Below are 16,238 nucleotides of genomic sequence, written 5' to 3'. Positions count from 1 at the left end.
GCGATCCACCCACCTTGGCCTCCAAAGCGCTGGGATTATAAACATGAGCCACCATATGTGGCTATACTCTTTAATGAGGAAGTTAAACAAGAGTTTTAAAATATTTTTTTAGCAGCAAAACCATTGTCTCAAACAAAGTCTAAAGTCACTCTATAAAACAGATGGAAATAATGTTTATCCATTTGAATCCAACGAGTAAAGTCCAAGCCAGATTGCCTGGCCTCCCACACATTCGCCCGCTTCCCACACACTGCCAAGGTTCCTGAAGTATCCCTTGAAAGCCTAAAACTTCTTGGAACCCAGTTTGAAAACCGCCAGATGAGATAATATCTCAGGTTTCTTTCAGCTTTCAGTAGAATAGAAAAATCATTGACTACAGAGTCAGATAGACCTAGATTCAAATCCTAGTTCTGTCACTTTCTAAGCTGTATGACCAGACTCCATTTACCCATCTGTAAAGTGAAAATAAAAAATAGTTCTGCTAGGTTGAGAAGACATGTAAAGCATCTAGCCCGGTTCCTGAAACCCCAGAGGGATTCATAAATACTAACTATAGTAAAGGTTATGGTCCTCACCTGAGCATAACAAAATGACAGACGATCCTACACTTGAACTACAAATTTGCAGTAAGATCTCTGTCATTCCTGAAGCCGAATCCTCAGGAATTTGAGGCCAAAATTCTTTAAAACCTGAATTGGTTTTCATTGTTCCAAATTAGTGGAGGGGGGAAAATTCTTCCAATTCACTGAACAATTCACTGAACAATCTGTATGCGTGGAGAGCGTGTATTGCATAGACACACCCCAAGTCTCTGAAATGACACCACGGTCAATCCAACTGGCAGAGATGAAATTTGAAGCATGTTGCCTTTACCAAAAAATAACAGGAGAAATGTCATTAAGGACACTTTAATACAAAGCCACAAGAAATTCAGTATCTGACAGCTCGTGTTCTAAATTTCACCCCATATCATAAAACAATTCACCCGAGAGCAGCTGTTCATTTGCTAAGCTGCTGTTGTGATAGCACATATTCTTTCAATAGTGGAGGAGTTCCTCCATAAAATCTATCCCAGAAGCCAGTGATGTCTGAAAAATCTCACCTTTGGGTAATTTTCCTGGCATTCTGTAAAGGAAGTTCCACTTACGGGTCCCCTAATGTGCAGTAGCAAAGAATCAACAGATGCCAACATTCCTGTTTGCCTCACGAACTTACATCCTAAAGTAAGCTGACTTGAGTGAAGTTTAGAGGCTCCCCTACAAGTTTTAGAAAAGCTTTCTTTTTTAACTTATGCAAGTTTACAAACCCTCATGAACCTATTGCATATATCCAACAACCATCCATATTTTAGTACCGTGTGGTGGCTCTCACCTATGCCCATATAGCTGACGACAATGCAGGTAAGATCTGGTCAGCTGTCAGTTTCATTCAGTGAATACTCACTAAGCACCTGCTTTATGTAGGGCCCTGTCCTGGGCCACCAAGGAGAACAACGCAGGGTTCCAAACCTATGGAGACAGACAACGCATGAGGAATGACAACAGAGAAACAGAGTCACAGGGAGAAAAGAGGGGAAATCAGGGAAGGCTTTTGTAGGGGAGGCGGGATTTGAACTGAACCTTGAAGGAAATGGGTGTGAGGATTGGGGTATGAGTAAAGATGGGAAATGGAGAATTGAAAGGCCATCTTTAGAGAATGATTCACATTCTAATGTGCTGGGGGGTGAGGCAGGAGGGCGGGATGGGAAGTGGGAAATTAGTGTGGAGACAGAAATTGTGGGCTTTGAGTGCCAAGATGAGGATTTCTTTGCGTGTTGGGAAGCAGTGGCAGGCGCAGGCCAGGATAATAATAATTTTAAAGAAAATATGAGTAGCAAGTCGGGGGAGGGGGGAGGGAAGCTTGGTGCTCAGAATAATCAGAACTTTCTCAGAGGACCCAGGCTCAGTGGAAAGAGCGCTCTGGTTCCGTTTATTGCTCCCACAGAGAGGAGAGACCCAGAGACGTTTAAAATTAGAGGGATCGACAGGGCACAGGGAACTCCTGGCCAACCATCCTTAGGAAAACAAGAGACCAGGAATAAAGAGAACCAGCAGAAGCACCTGGTCTGAGTCTAAGAAACATCAGTGTTTACTAAGCACTTGGTCTCTGGAACGCCTGGCTTTCCAAATACCACATCTTCCCATCCACTCCATCCTGCCACAGGCAGCTACTGTGCCGGGCGGGTGCTCAGGGAGCCGGAACCGCACGCCTGGAAACCCCGAGCCTCTGCCCGCCGCCCTCTAAGCCGGCCGGCTGCAGCGCAGTTTGTTTGCAGAGGTTTGCATGCACATATTGAGTTGCCCTTTTTTTTTTCCCGCAGTTCTTTCAGCCGTGTCCCGAAATTCACCCCTAGTGTAACTTCTGCCTCTGCTCCTCCTCTTCTTGGAACTGCCTTTTGTTTGTCTGGCAGCGTTGGTTCTATGGGGGGGGTGTGATGATAATAATACGCGGGCTTATATAACCGTCTTCATCTTGCGAGCACTTCGCAGACCGTCGCTAATGAATCTTGGGGCCGGTGTCGGGCCGGGGCGGCTTGATCGGCAACTAGGAAACCCCAGGCGCAGGGGCCAGGAGCAAGGGCAGTGAGGATCAGAGGCCAGGCCTTCCCGGCTGCCGGCGCTCCTCAGAGGTCAGGGCAGATAAGGAACATGACTCTCCCTCTCCGGAGGAGGAAGGAAGTCCCGCTGCCGCCTTATCTCTGCTCCTCTGCCTCCTCCCTGTTCCCAGAGCTTTTTCTCTAGAGAAGATTTTGAAGGCGGCTTTTGTAAGTATCGTGCTCTGCTTTTACTTTAAAAAGAAAGAAGACAAACTTTCCTTCCTGTCCCTGTCCATTTCATATTATTTATTCATTATTCATCATATTATTATTCATTAGATTCTCAGATGATGGAAAGTTTGTTTCTGGCCAAAGTCCTCCACCCAAATTTGGTCCCTTGTAATGATAATAAGAGGGGAAAGAGTTTTCTGTTGATAATTAATTCACTTAACAAAATAGCACCCAGGCGAGGTGCTGAAATTGGCCACTTTGACAGCATTCTGGTGATGTCTGGCTGTTGATACACACCACACACACACAACACTACACACACACACACACACACACACACACACACACACACCTTTTTGCCCTTAAGAGGAGCCCTAGTTAGTCACCTGGCTTGTTAGACAAGGAGAAACGATGCCACTTCGATCTTCAGTTTCTCTGCCTTGGGTAGTCACAATTTCAATCAGTTGTAATTGTTGAAAGTTTCTTTTCACACTATGAAATAAATCCCATCTTTCAGTGCAGGCTTGAAACTTGCACTGACTTGGGTAAACTGTACAAAACACTGTAGCTATAGTGAACATGTGAATTTTTATTAAATTTTTCACTGCATAACTGAAGGTTCTAATATTAAAGAAACATGGACACTAACTTTTTAAGCACAGGCAAAACTCAAAGCCCTGTTATCAAACTATGTTTCTGTAAAGAGTGCTGAATTAACAGAGTACTCTTCTCAGAGATTATGCTCACTGCTTTGAGAAACTGCTTTTTAACAAGAGGTGAACTTAAAACTCTAGAATAACATGAAGAAAGACACAACTTCTGAATACTTAGCAACTATGACTTGCTATTTGAACAAGCCAAAAAACAAAGGGTCTATTTTGGGCAATTGTACAATTTGCATTTATAAAACCATGATTATAATTTGGTATGCTATGAGATACTGAGATTTATTGTTTTAATAAGATTTCAGGTAAGAAAACTAAGAACTATAAATTGGTAATAATGTAGAAAAGCAAGTCCTCTCACTTTTAATGCTGTAAGTGCTGTGATTCGTTCATAAGGCTTTATCATCTTTGCCTCTCGATGAATGGATGTGAAAACCATGGATAATATGTGTGTAGATGTTAGTGTGTATATGTGTCTTTAATTATCTTAAATTCTTACATTTATTGTATCTATCTAGTGCTCAGTATGTTACATGATAGTATAACATCCAAAATGGATCAAGTGGAGAAACTTATTTCACATTAACTTTCAGATTGCAATATTTATTCATTATTTATTAACACACATGAGAAATATTATAAAATTATGTCTTTGTTTCACATTCTCTTTAAATGATATTTTCACTTAGAATTCTCTGTGGCTCCCATGAAATTCTAAGGTATAATTGAAGTCAAAAATAAGACTGGATTCTAGTTGCTTTTACCCCTAAATTTAAAAGTGATATTTCAACACCAAATTCTATACGTTGCCTAATTTGATTACAAAGATGAACCACATAATCTCAGCATTAGCCTCAAAGTCATACTCAATCATAATAGAAAGAACACAAGCTTTGATGCGATCTGGACTTGAGGCTTAGTTTGGTCATTACCTAGTTACATGACCAGCAGCAAGATCTTTAAGATTTTCAGCCTCAGGTTTCACATCTATAAAGTAAGATCAATATTACTTACCCCAAGGAGAGGAGTTGAAAGGCCTAAAAGGAAATAATATATGTAAAATGTCTAGCACCCAGTCTGAAAGTAGTGGCATTTTAGTCCATTTTAGAGCTTTTTCATTTACTCTATTTTTTCGTCTTTCATTCAATTCATTCATTTATTGAGCATCTACTATGTACTGCGTGCTGAGCAAAGCACCAGTGGTACAAAGATGAATAAGATTCATATCCTACCTTGGAAGAGTTGGTAGTCTAAGGAGACAGACTTAAACAACAGATGATTTTCAAAACAAGATAATAGCAAAAATACAAATGTGTTCAAGATTAAGAGTCAGTACTAAAGCCAGAATGGTTCCCTCTGCCTAGTAAAAGTCTGAAGCCAGAATGGTTCCCTCTGCCCAGTAAAAGTCAAAGGAACTTTTCAGAGGTGTTACATGATAATCAGGAGGTGTGGAAGGACATTCTAGAAGAGCAGAGCACTGGAGAGCAAGAAGTAGAAGAAAGCCTGGGAACAGGAACTGGGTCAGATGGTGCTGGAGTGTTTAATTTGGGAGGCTGGAGGTCCAGTAGGGGCCCAGTCATCAGCATTTGCTGCTTCATGCTGAGGTGTTTGGACCCATTAAGTTTAGCAAAAAAAAAAAAAAAAAAAAAAAAATCATCCATGGACCAGCCTCTGATCTGCATACCGTTCATTTTTCTAGGTCACATTAAGATAAGAGCTTATTTGTGCCCAAATGTAAATCCACTACATCACTAAACCATTGTTTGGTTCAAGGGACTATTTTGATTATTTGTTTGTTGCAAACCCATCTCAGTGATGGAAGCATTGTAGCTGAGCTCTTATCTCACCCAGGCTCAGCACTTTCAGGATTACTTTTTAATTAGTGGGGACACATCAGAGGACTTTGTGTGAGGCTGAGAAGACCAAGAGTAAACAAGTCTTGTGATTTGAGTTTTGGAAAGATTTGATGTAGATCATCTAGTATCCTATATGAGCGTGTGCTGGGCAAAGACCTGGAGCTAGCAACACTCTCGGAGGCCAATTCAGAGACTATTGCAGGTCAGGAACAGTGTCTCAGGCCGGTAATCCCAGCACTTTGAGAGACTGAGGCAGGCGGATCACTTGAGCTAAGGAGGACGAGACCAGCCTGGCCAACATAGTGAAATTCCATCTCTACAAAAAATGCAAAAAATTAACTGAACATGGTGACACACACCTGTAGTCCTAGCTACTCCGGGGACTGAGGCAAGAGGATCGCTTGAGCCTGGGAGGTGGGGGCTAGAGTGAGCTGTGTTTGTGCCACTGCGCCCCAGCCTGGGTGACAAAGTGAGATCCTGTCTCAAAGAAAAAAAAAAGAGACTATTGTAGTGTTCCAGTGAGAACTGCTGGGAGCACTGGGCAGTGTAGGTGGACAATAGGGCACAGATTCCAGAGATATTTAGAAGGTAGAACATACTTGACTGGATGAAGAGAATGGAGGAAAAGGAAACTTTCGTAATACTAGTTTTGGGCTTGGGCAACTGGGTAGTTGTAATAGAATACCATAAAACAAGAGGAGGTACTGGTTTATAGAAGAAAATTGAGTTAGTTGGAGTAATATCAGGTTGAGATATCACTAAGAGGTTAGACTGCAACACGGAGTAAAAATAAAAAGCATTTTTTAATATAAAATTATTGTCTGGATGTGGTGGCATGTGCCTGTAGTCCCAGCTACTCAGGAGGTTGAAGCAGGAGGATCTCATGAGCTCAGAGGTTCAAGGCTATGGTGCACTATAATCAAGCCTGTGAATAGCCAGTGCACTCCAGCCTGGGCAACATAGTGAGATCCTGGTTCTTTAAAAAAAAAATGCTAGATTTTTGTCTTTGAAATTTTGAGTAGATACATAAAGACTGAGCTCTCCCTATTATGTTCTAATCCCCCCCCCCAAGAAATGGTCACTATCTGGACTCAATTGAATCAGAGCTTTAATCTTATGTCCCTGCTGCCAAATGAATTTTTTTTCTCATTAACTTTTAAATAGGAAGCCCATGTCTAGGGCAGTCTTGCCAGTAGCTGTGTGTACCCTCAAAGAGAGTAATTTTTACTTCTTCAGAGACTTCAGAAATGAGCAGAGACTAAAGATTTATGAGCCAGTAGAATACTTATTCATAAAAAGCACATATGCATAAAGAAGTAATACTCATCAAAAACAAGCCCTTTCCTTAACAAGGATTTTTCACTTCTGTTGAACGAGGAACTCACTCAGAGACTAACGCAAAGGAAGTAATTTCTTACCTGGTCATTATTTAGCCTACAATAATTTCATCCTTCTTCAGCATGACCAGTAAGTTCTTCCCATACTCTTGAACAGAGCATAATTGGAATGGAGAGGTGAGTAACATTTGCAAATTTTTTAAAGATGACAACTGGAAGAATTTTAACATTGAATGAATAGAAATCAATCTGATTAGCAGGCAGGAAGCTGTGACTTTTTAAATCTTGAGGTCTGATTACTTGATAACCCTGGTTTTCTTATAGCCTTTCACCCTTTCTATGCTCAGCACTTAATCTTCTAGGCAAAGCCTCTATCGGATTTCCTGGATTTCAGAGCTCTTACCCTACCTGAGCACTTCAGAGCGAATGCCATTTCTTATAAAAGGGGCTTAGCCCCAGACTTTGTGGCTAGTCTTGCAAAGTGGTATAATATTTCTTTCTGGTAGGTGAACTGTATCAACACATTCAAAAACAGATTTAAAAAGCCATTTCCACCTCTAAATATAAAAAGCCTTACCACTTATTAGAAAGATAGCATTTGACAACAATCTGAATTTCTTCTGCTTCTGATGGCTCACTTAATTCACTGAACTTTGGAAATCATCTTTGGCTTCTGAAATGGTGAAAAACATTTCTATTTTTGCTAAAATGCTTTTGCCATAAAAAAAATGAAGTGTCCCAAAAAGGAACTGTTAACATCTCAGCTATGCAAAATAATCACCAAATACATACTTTTGAATAAGATGACTTTGCATCATGGGAAAGTTTATTATTTAAGGAAGGAGCAAGATATATTTGGGGAAATTCCCATTAGCACAATTGAAGTATGAAGAATATACTGAGCTTCCATATATGGTGCTGGTCATTCCACATTTAGGTTACTCAAGCTATTTAAACTTGGCTTCATAAGCAAGTGCTACACCCTCACCATCTTTTTAGGTTTGCTGACATAATGATTTACTTCCATTTGGGTGCTGCCCGAGCCACTGTGCTTTGCCTCTGCAGCGTTTGAAGAGTGGATAGGTCGCAGCTGTGCAGTTCCCCAGACACTTGAGTCCAAACTGTTGCTGGATTTTGCTTCTTTCTGTGCTCCATGGAAAGCTGGAAGCTCCTCAACTTTCTCTTGGGTTTGGCTTCCTGTTCACATGTTTTCTGGCCCCATGTCAATTGTGTATGAAGTAATAGTCCCACATGCATGCACCATCCACAATGGCAAGATTTGTGTGGTTCAGCACAAGTTTTCTAATGAGCACACTTTGGACCTTCCAACAACCCTTTAAGAAAAGCAGTTTGGAACCAGTTATTACTTTCCAAGGTGACGCGAGCAAAGAAAGAATGTTCTTTTTTTTTTGAGATAGAGTCTTGCTCTGTCACCCAGGCTGGAGTGCCGTGGCACAATCTCGGCTCACTGCAAGCTCCACCTCCTGGATTCAAGCAATTCTCCTGCCTCAGCCTCCTGAGTAGCTGGGATTACAGGTGCATGCCACCACGCCTGGCTAATTTTTGTATTTTTAGTAGAGACGGGGTTTCACCATGTTGGTCAAGCTGGTCTCAAACTCCTGACCTCGTGATCCACCCGCCTCAGCCTCCCAAAGTGCTGGGATTACAGGCATAAGCCACCGCGCCCAGCCCAGAATGTTCTTAAGCAACAAGGCTAAAGCCACTTTTAAGAGACAATTAAAGGACAATTGCATAGGAAAAATGAACATTTACCTTACACATCTGTCTAAATGTGTGTATGTGTAAAGTATATAAAAATGCCTCCAATTCACAGTTTAAAAATATCAGTTACTGTTTCAGCATTTTGCTAGTGATGAATGGCGCTAGTGTTTCCACTAAGGACTGTTATTTTAATGACATTTCTCTGCAGTAAAATTTGATGAGTTTACAAAGTTTCAGAGCCAGGAAATGCAGCTTGGTTTCTGAACAACTGAGACAACCAAGAGAGTTAAGTTCAATCATCTAGTTGCTTTATAGCATGAATTCCTAAGTGCTAACTGCAGTAACACACTGACACAGAGAGTGAAGCCAAACCAAACTCTTAAAGTACAGCTGTTAAACTATCAAGCTTAACTTCCCGATATATTCTCAACAGGTGAAATTCTGGCACACACCCACACTTATCTGAAGATGGTAATGTCAAATGAATCGCCATACGTGCCAACATTTTATAGAATTTTAGAGTAAGAAGAGATATTGGAGGTCTTCCAGTTTTACCTTATCCTTTCACTATAGGAACAGAAAAACTGAGACACATGAGTGCTCTCTCTCTCTCTCTCTCCACACACACACACACACACACACACACACACACAGAAACACACACACACACATCTGAGTTGTGCTGAGTCATTACTTACAGAAAACATCCTAAGTCTGACTTAAGCAACAGAAAGGGACGCAGTGACCCACAGCTAGGCCACTGGTTTCCTGGTCCTTTCAAGTTTGTGTGGCCAGCTTCAGCCCTGTGGGCTGACAATTTGTTATTGCTTGAGAAAACATTCAGAGTCTTGGAGTCTATATTTTTAACCAAAACTTGAATAAACCCTAAAACAAACCAATGATCCATCGGTGACTCAGATCCTGACTGTCCTTTACAGTGAGGCTTGGCCACCTTCCAATAGTTACTGGGGCCACACTGTGATCCCATAAGATGGAGATGAAGCCCAAGACACAACCCTCGCTCTGAGAAATCCTGAAACCCAACCGGAGATGAGACCATCATGTATGCAGGTCACAGAGATGGTAGTGTGTGATCACAGTTCACTGCAGACTCAAACGCCTGGGCTCAGGCAATCCTACCGCCTCAGCCTCCCAAGTAGCTGGAACTACAGGTGCGCACCACCTTGACCAGCTATTTTTTAAATTTTTTGGTTGAGATGGGGGTCCCACTGTGTTGCCCAGGCTGGTCTTGAACTCCTGGCCTCAAGCGATCCTCCCACCTCAGCCTCCCAAAGTGCTGGGATTACAGGCACAAGCCACCACACCTGACCTACACATTATCATTTTAATGATGAGAAATCAAAGTCTACATTTATAAAATTTAAGAAAACTCTGGTCTCATTTCATGAAAATGTCTTTTGATTGCAAATATGCAAGGAAGGTTGTATCTTTATTACTGGTCTAAAAAAATCAATCCAAGTAATAATGATTGCCGATCTTTATTGAACCCATATTTTGTTCTAGGTAGTCTTCTAAGTTTTTCACATGAACGTTTTCACGTCATCCTCACATCAACCCTATGGGGTAGATAACATTTTAAATTCCCATTTATCAGAGGAGAATACTGAGGCATAGAGAAATTAAATAATGTGCTCAAGGCCACATAGCCAGTGAATGCCGTAGCCTGGTATTCCGGCATCTCATTCCAGACTCGGCTGCCTGGTAGCATATTCAGAACAGTCTCAGAAAAGGTATTCTTTTGACATCAGACTGTGCCAACCTAACCACAGCCAGATACTTTTGACATCACATTTAGATGTAAACTTTCACTGTAGGAGATCATGAGTTGCACATACGATTATAAGCACAAACATGTATGTGTCCTCTCAGAACATATTTTACAAGTAGGCATCTGCATGATGCTTCTAATAATTTGTGATATCAGCACCGTGGAGACAGGATGGAAAAGTTCTCCTGGAACTCCCCAACCCCCAGGAGGAGAAGCACAGTGAAGGGAGTGATCTAGAGGCCTAATGGGTGAGGTGGGGCACATTGCAGAGGGTGGCATAAAACTAGCAGTGGCGGAGTTTCACTCCAGTGGAAAGAGGGGTGATGAGAGTGGAAAGAGGGGTGATGAGAGTGGTGTGGGAGGAAAGTGAATCCTGCAGCACCAGGCTAGCTCCAAGGAGGTGCTGCTGCAGCAATTTTGTGGTAAGAATGGTCCATCGAGAGCAAAGCAAAGGACCTGGGGCTTAACCTGACTCGCCAAGGCCAGCTCAGGATAAAAAGAGATTCCAGGCCAATGGAGGGAAAAAATCTGCACCCATTACCTCTGAGATCCCCCCATGTGTATACCAAGGTACAATTGTATTCACCAGTGGAAAAGTATGAAAACTCTAAATGAAATGCTTTATTAAACATTAATATTTACATGGGCATGAGAAATATTTTTAAATGTAAAGGAAATTCTACGTTGTTAAATAAGATGTCTCATTTCCCTATTCTATCTTATATTATGTTCTCTTTTATATCATATACACATTTACATACAGTGTGTATGTGTCAGAATGTTCATGGCAGCAAGATTGCTTCATCTGATATTTACAACATTAAATGAGGGTTTCCTCTTATTCAAAGTGCTCAAATTTATTTTAATCACTTACATTTTTCAGCTGTCAAAAATGTGGAATATAAACAAATTTAACCACTTGGAAATGCTTACTTTGCTGCTCATCAAATAATAGCTTGCTGCAACTTTAAAAGATTCTATGATTCAGCTCATTTTCCTTTAAAATAGGTCTCCCAACCTGAAATTAGACAGCACTCAACCTTTAAACTTGGAACACTTTGTAAACTTTTAAAAAGAAACTCTTCTTTAATGGTTCTATGAAATCCAGTCAAAGAATGATATGAAATGAATCTAATGGAAAGTCTTTTCTTTGTTGGAGAAGCGGTCAAAATAGAAACTTCTACAAAAGGACCGAATCACCCACAATGCTTCAAAGACTCTTGCGAGTGATTGTAAGAAAATCGGTCTGGATGAAATTTGGAGAATATTATTCCTAATGATCACCCCCTTCGAGGCCGTGAAAGGGCAACATCTGAAAGATGAGAGGAATTGCTGATAAAACGTAACTCACGGCACTTTTGCTCTTCTCCATCGTAGGTGCTGACGGCCACCCACCATCATCTAAAGAAGATAAACTTGGCAAATGACATGCGGGTTCTTCAAGGCAGAATAATTGCAGAAAATCTTCAAAGGTACTCATCAAATTTTTATCTCTAGCTTAAACCAAGGGCCACCTGGGCACTCTATGTCACTTGAAGAGGGGAACATTTCACGGATGGGGAATTGTTAAGAACTGGCAGAAACTGAAGAGTCAATGGTCCTCTACCTTCCCATCACATTCTCATTCTTGTTGGCTGAGGGAGCTAAAAGGGGCCTTCCACGTGGCAGAGCCATGTCATGAAATCAGTCCTAAGAAATGTCAGAAGAACCATCTGTAAAATGGGAATCTAAACAATCATATGACTATTGACATATTATTAGCTGCTCAGGAAGGAAGCTCGGGGGAATTAGGGGGCAGTGTGGTAGGCCCATCATCCACAACGTACTCCACAGTGTCAGGAGTGAAAACTGTACCTGATTTATTCACAGCTTGTCTTCACAGTTTCTTTCCTTGGCCAGATAAACATTAGTGCCAAGAGCTTTCATGGAGCCAGGGAGCATTGTGGCAACCCATCTCAACAATTTCACCTTGGTGGCAAAAACATTTTTAGGGGTTGGGTTCGTATGAGGGTACAACCCCATAAGCCTTTTTCAAATGTCAACTTTGAGAGTTGCTCCCCTTTGCCCCAACCAAACTAATGCAAGTAAAACATTTAGTTCCTCTTGATTTCATTAGTCACTCTTCAGAATCGTTGCTATTTGCTTGATTTTTTTTTTCTTTTCTTCTTTTTCTTTTTTTTTTTTTTTTTTTTTTTTTTTTTTGAGAGGAAGTCTCCCTCTGTTACCCAGGTTGAAGTGTAGTGGCATGATCTCAGCTCACTGAAACCTCCACTTCCTGGGTTCAAGCGATTCTCCTGCCTCAGCCTCCCAAGTAGCTGGGATTACAGGCACCTGCCACTGCACCCAGCTAATTTTTGTATTTTAGCAAAGATGGGGTTTCACCATGTTGGCCAGGCTGGTCTTGAACTCCTAACCTAAAGTGATCTGCCTACCTCAGCCTCCTAAAGTGCTGGGATTACAGGCATGAGCCACCGTGACCAGCCTGCTTGATTTTTATTCTAAGCCTTCTGTTGGCCCAAGTTGGCTTGGAATAAGTCCTGTAATCACCAAAACGTTCATGAACCTCACCCAAAAAGCAATGTCTTCAAGTCTGGCCTGAATTTCAGGTTTGCCTTGGAGGGTTGTTTTATCCAGCTTCTCTTTCTAATACTTACGGAATTAAACATTTTTGTCTTCATTCTACAAGTTATATGTGAAGAAAGTGAATGAATGGTTCAAAGTGTATGGGAGATAGGTTAGTTCTTTGACATAAAGTTATAAGCATTAGCAGTTTTTCTAGAATTCTTGGAGCTTTGTCTGAAGATGGCATGGGGTATTAACCCCAATGGCTGATTACAACACTGTATCAGATGCTTGTCATAAATGAGCTGAATCCACAGTAAGAGAAGATAAGTTGAAATCCAGGTCTCCTTACTTCAAAGCTCTAACATGAGAAGAAAATATTCTAAAACAGAAACTTCAAAAGATAAATGTTTAATAATTCAATGAACGAGTTCATTGAATAAGTAATAAGTTCAACGAATAGAACTGGAACTTCTCAAGAGTTATTTATCTTCTTGAATCAGCTTGTGAACATTTTCTTTGTGAAACTCTAGCCTGATGCATCAACTTTTATGTTGGAAAAACCGAGGTTGGCCTTCGGTGCCATGCCATTCAAAATTAACTGTAGAAGAGACTGGAAAACCCCTGATACTACAAGAGCACCCATCCTTTCTGAAGAGGTCCCTGAGGACCTGATTTCTCAAAGTATCTTTCTTAGTTTCTCTTGTGCCATGAAGAAGCCATTCCCCCCCACCCCCACCCCCGAAACGGAATCTTCCTCTGTCTCCAGGCTGGAATGCAGTGGCAAGATCTTGGCTCACTGCAACCTCCAACTCCCGGATTCAAGCGATTCTCCTGCCTCAGCCTCCCGAGTAACTGGAACTACAGGCATGCGCCACCATGCCTGGCTAATTTCTGTAATTTTAGTAGAGACGGGATTTCACCATGATGGCCAGGATGGTCTTGATCTCTTGACCTTGTGATCTGCCCGCCTTGGCCTCCCAAAGTGCGGGATTACAGGCATGAGCCACCGCACCCATGAAAAGGCCACTTTTCTACAATGCCATGTTGTTTATTAACTAGCTGGTAATCTTTCATGTTGCACTTTTCTCCCCGTAATGTGTGATTTCACCGCTGTTATGTGTTTTTCACTTCTCAGCACATCTTTATTATGGGAAAACACAAATAAGTATCTAGACTGGGCACGGTGGCTCATGCCTATAGTCCCAGCACTTTGGGAGGCCGAGATGGGTGGATCACCTGAGGTCAGGAGTTCAAGACCAGCCTGGCCAACATGGTGAAACCCCATCTCTACTAAAAATACAAAAAATTAGCCAGGCGTGGTGGGGCGCACCTCTAATCCCAGTTTATGAAGAGGCTAAGGCAGGAGAATTGTTTGAACCTAGGAGGTGGAGGTTGCAGTGAGCTGAGATCATGCCATTGCACTCCAGCCTGGGCCACAGAGCAAGACTCCATCTCTAAATAAATAAATAAGTAAATAAATAAGTAAATAAATAAATAAATAAATAAAATAAGTGTCTAATGTTGGATCATTTAGATTCACTTGCTCAAATTTAACATACACAACACTTTTCTTGAAAATCTGTGGATTCTGTATGAGACCTGGTTTCAATCTCCTTTTTTTTTTATCTTGGGGCTGGAAAATTCAAATTTAATGTTTGGCTTCAGAGATCTCTGCCCCTTCTCATCCAACTCAAGGATTTGAGCTGAATTAGATAAGCAGCCGAGTCACTTCCCATCACTACCTCTGTATTTGTATATCCACAATCCTCCTTCTAGTCAATTTTATGGAAAGAAATGGATTTTTTTGTGTATGTGTTTGGACAGTCACGTTTATAAAATAGGGACCACTGTACTGGACCTTACAGTTTCAGAATGCCACCCTGCGCATTTTTGATTGCCTCTCTACTCATGTCATTTGGGTATAAAGTTCTTTCATTTAATATTCAGAACTGCTTACCTGTAGCTCATTGAACTTGGCATAACCTCTAAAATACATAACCCAAGAGAAAGTACAAGGAGATATTATAAGCAAATCTCAGAAGCTGCCCAAGCATTTCCTATCTTTCAGATTGCCAGATTATCTCTTGTTCCAAGGAGAGATAGGTTGTATTCACATATGAGAAGACACCAAAAGGACAATTAAATCTCACAGCTTGGGGGAAGATTTTGAGGGTTCTTATCAAAAATGCTCACACCTGTGAAACAGATTGCTTTTGTGTCTGTGTGTGAAGCCTGGTTTTCAGCTTAAAATACACCTGCCAATATATGAACGGCCTTTATTGTACCTTTTGGACAATAATATTGCACTGTTGGACGAGGTTTGGTGCACACAGATGGGATAACTTAGAACAGCAACTATGTTGTTTGTGAGAAAATTAAGACTATTCCCAGCCTCGTTAATGCCTATTTGGGATGGAAAATTTTATAATAAGGATGTCTTAGCAGTGCCTGGCACTTTATTTTTAATATTATTTTAATTTTTAAGTTAAATTTAGTATATTAATTTAAATCTAGGTGGTTTTTAAAATGGCCCATAGACTATAACAGTAAACTAAACCTTTTCAAGGAATCAATATCAGATGTGGACCCTAAATTTCTCCTTGTCTTGCTTTAAGTGCATGTTGGATACCAAGACAATGATAATTTGTCTTGCTACAGAATATAGAGACCTATATTTGGGGGCCCTAAAAAGTAGACTCTTTTCCTTTGTGATCACCCTTAGATATTTTGAAACATTTCTCATTGAAGAGGACAATTTATTACACAGAATATCAACTCATTTAAAATTAGGTATTTGTTGTAAAAACTATATGACAGTTGCTTTAAGAGTTTTTTTTTTTAAATCACACACTTAACCCAAACCAACTGGTCTTTTCTGTATAAATATATACTAAGTGGAATCATAGAAAATTGCTTCTATTTAACTATTGTTGACCTACAAAAGCAGTAATTTCATAGCGTACTATCTAATATTTTACAAAATTGGAAGCATGGAGAATGTACAATGTTTATTGTTTTGTTTTCACCTACCTTTGTATCAAAACAGTTCATACAGTTTCTGCATTGTCTTTTTAGTTCTTTTAAATTTGTGTATTGTGTTCCATTACATGGATGTGGAACATATAAGTTCTTCATGCTTTTTCTGTATAAGAGAGATAACACTAAACACTCACACACACACACACACACACACAATCAATACCTTCCTTCGTATAATCATTCTGTTTAGTTGCATTTTAATGATGGTTTTTAAATTGTCTTCTCCTGCACCATCCTTTTATCTCTTTGAGACTAATCACTTTCAGATGTGAGACTTCAATACAAATATAAGTGATAAGCAAATGTTAGTATGTACAAGCACACACATTTGCACCCATGTATGTACATAGCTAAATGGATCTGCTTAGACCACAGTCCTCAAAGCCAGTGAGCTTATGTTTAAAGAAAATGCCAAACTCCAATTGGAGGAGAAACATTGTGCCCATCAGGCTGTGCCAT

General features: G+C 40.7%; 1 protein-coding gene across 5 annotated transcripts in view; it reads left to right on the top strand.

Moving 5' to 3' along the window:
- The window catches only part of SULF1 (sulfatase 1), a 192,864-nt gene that overhangs the window by 23,655 nt on the left and 152,971 nt on the right, over nt 1-16,238 (top strand). For 3 of the 5 annotated variants that reach the window (XM_050802634.1, XM_050802637.1, XM_050802639.1), the window contains exons 1-2: nt 2,351-2,803; nt 11,553-11,647. The gene's annotated coding sequence lies outside the window, so the exon portion shown is untranslated. Of the gene's footprint in view, nt 1-2,350; nt 2,804-11,552; nt 11,648-16,238 lie in introns of those variants that run through there. The other 2 variants (XM_050802635.1, XM_050802638.1) reach the window with 1 other exon arrangement.

Source organism: Macaca thibetana, chromosome 8, assembly GCF_024542745.1.
Source record: "Macaca thibetana thibetana isolate TM-01 chromosome 8, ASM2454274v1, whole genome shotgun sequence".
In the NCBI taxonomy this organism is placed as follows: Eukaryota; Metazoa; Chordata; class Mammalia; order Primates; family Cercopithecidae; genus Macaca; species Macaca thibetana.
This window is presented reverse-complemented; position numbering and strand designations above follow the sequence as displayed.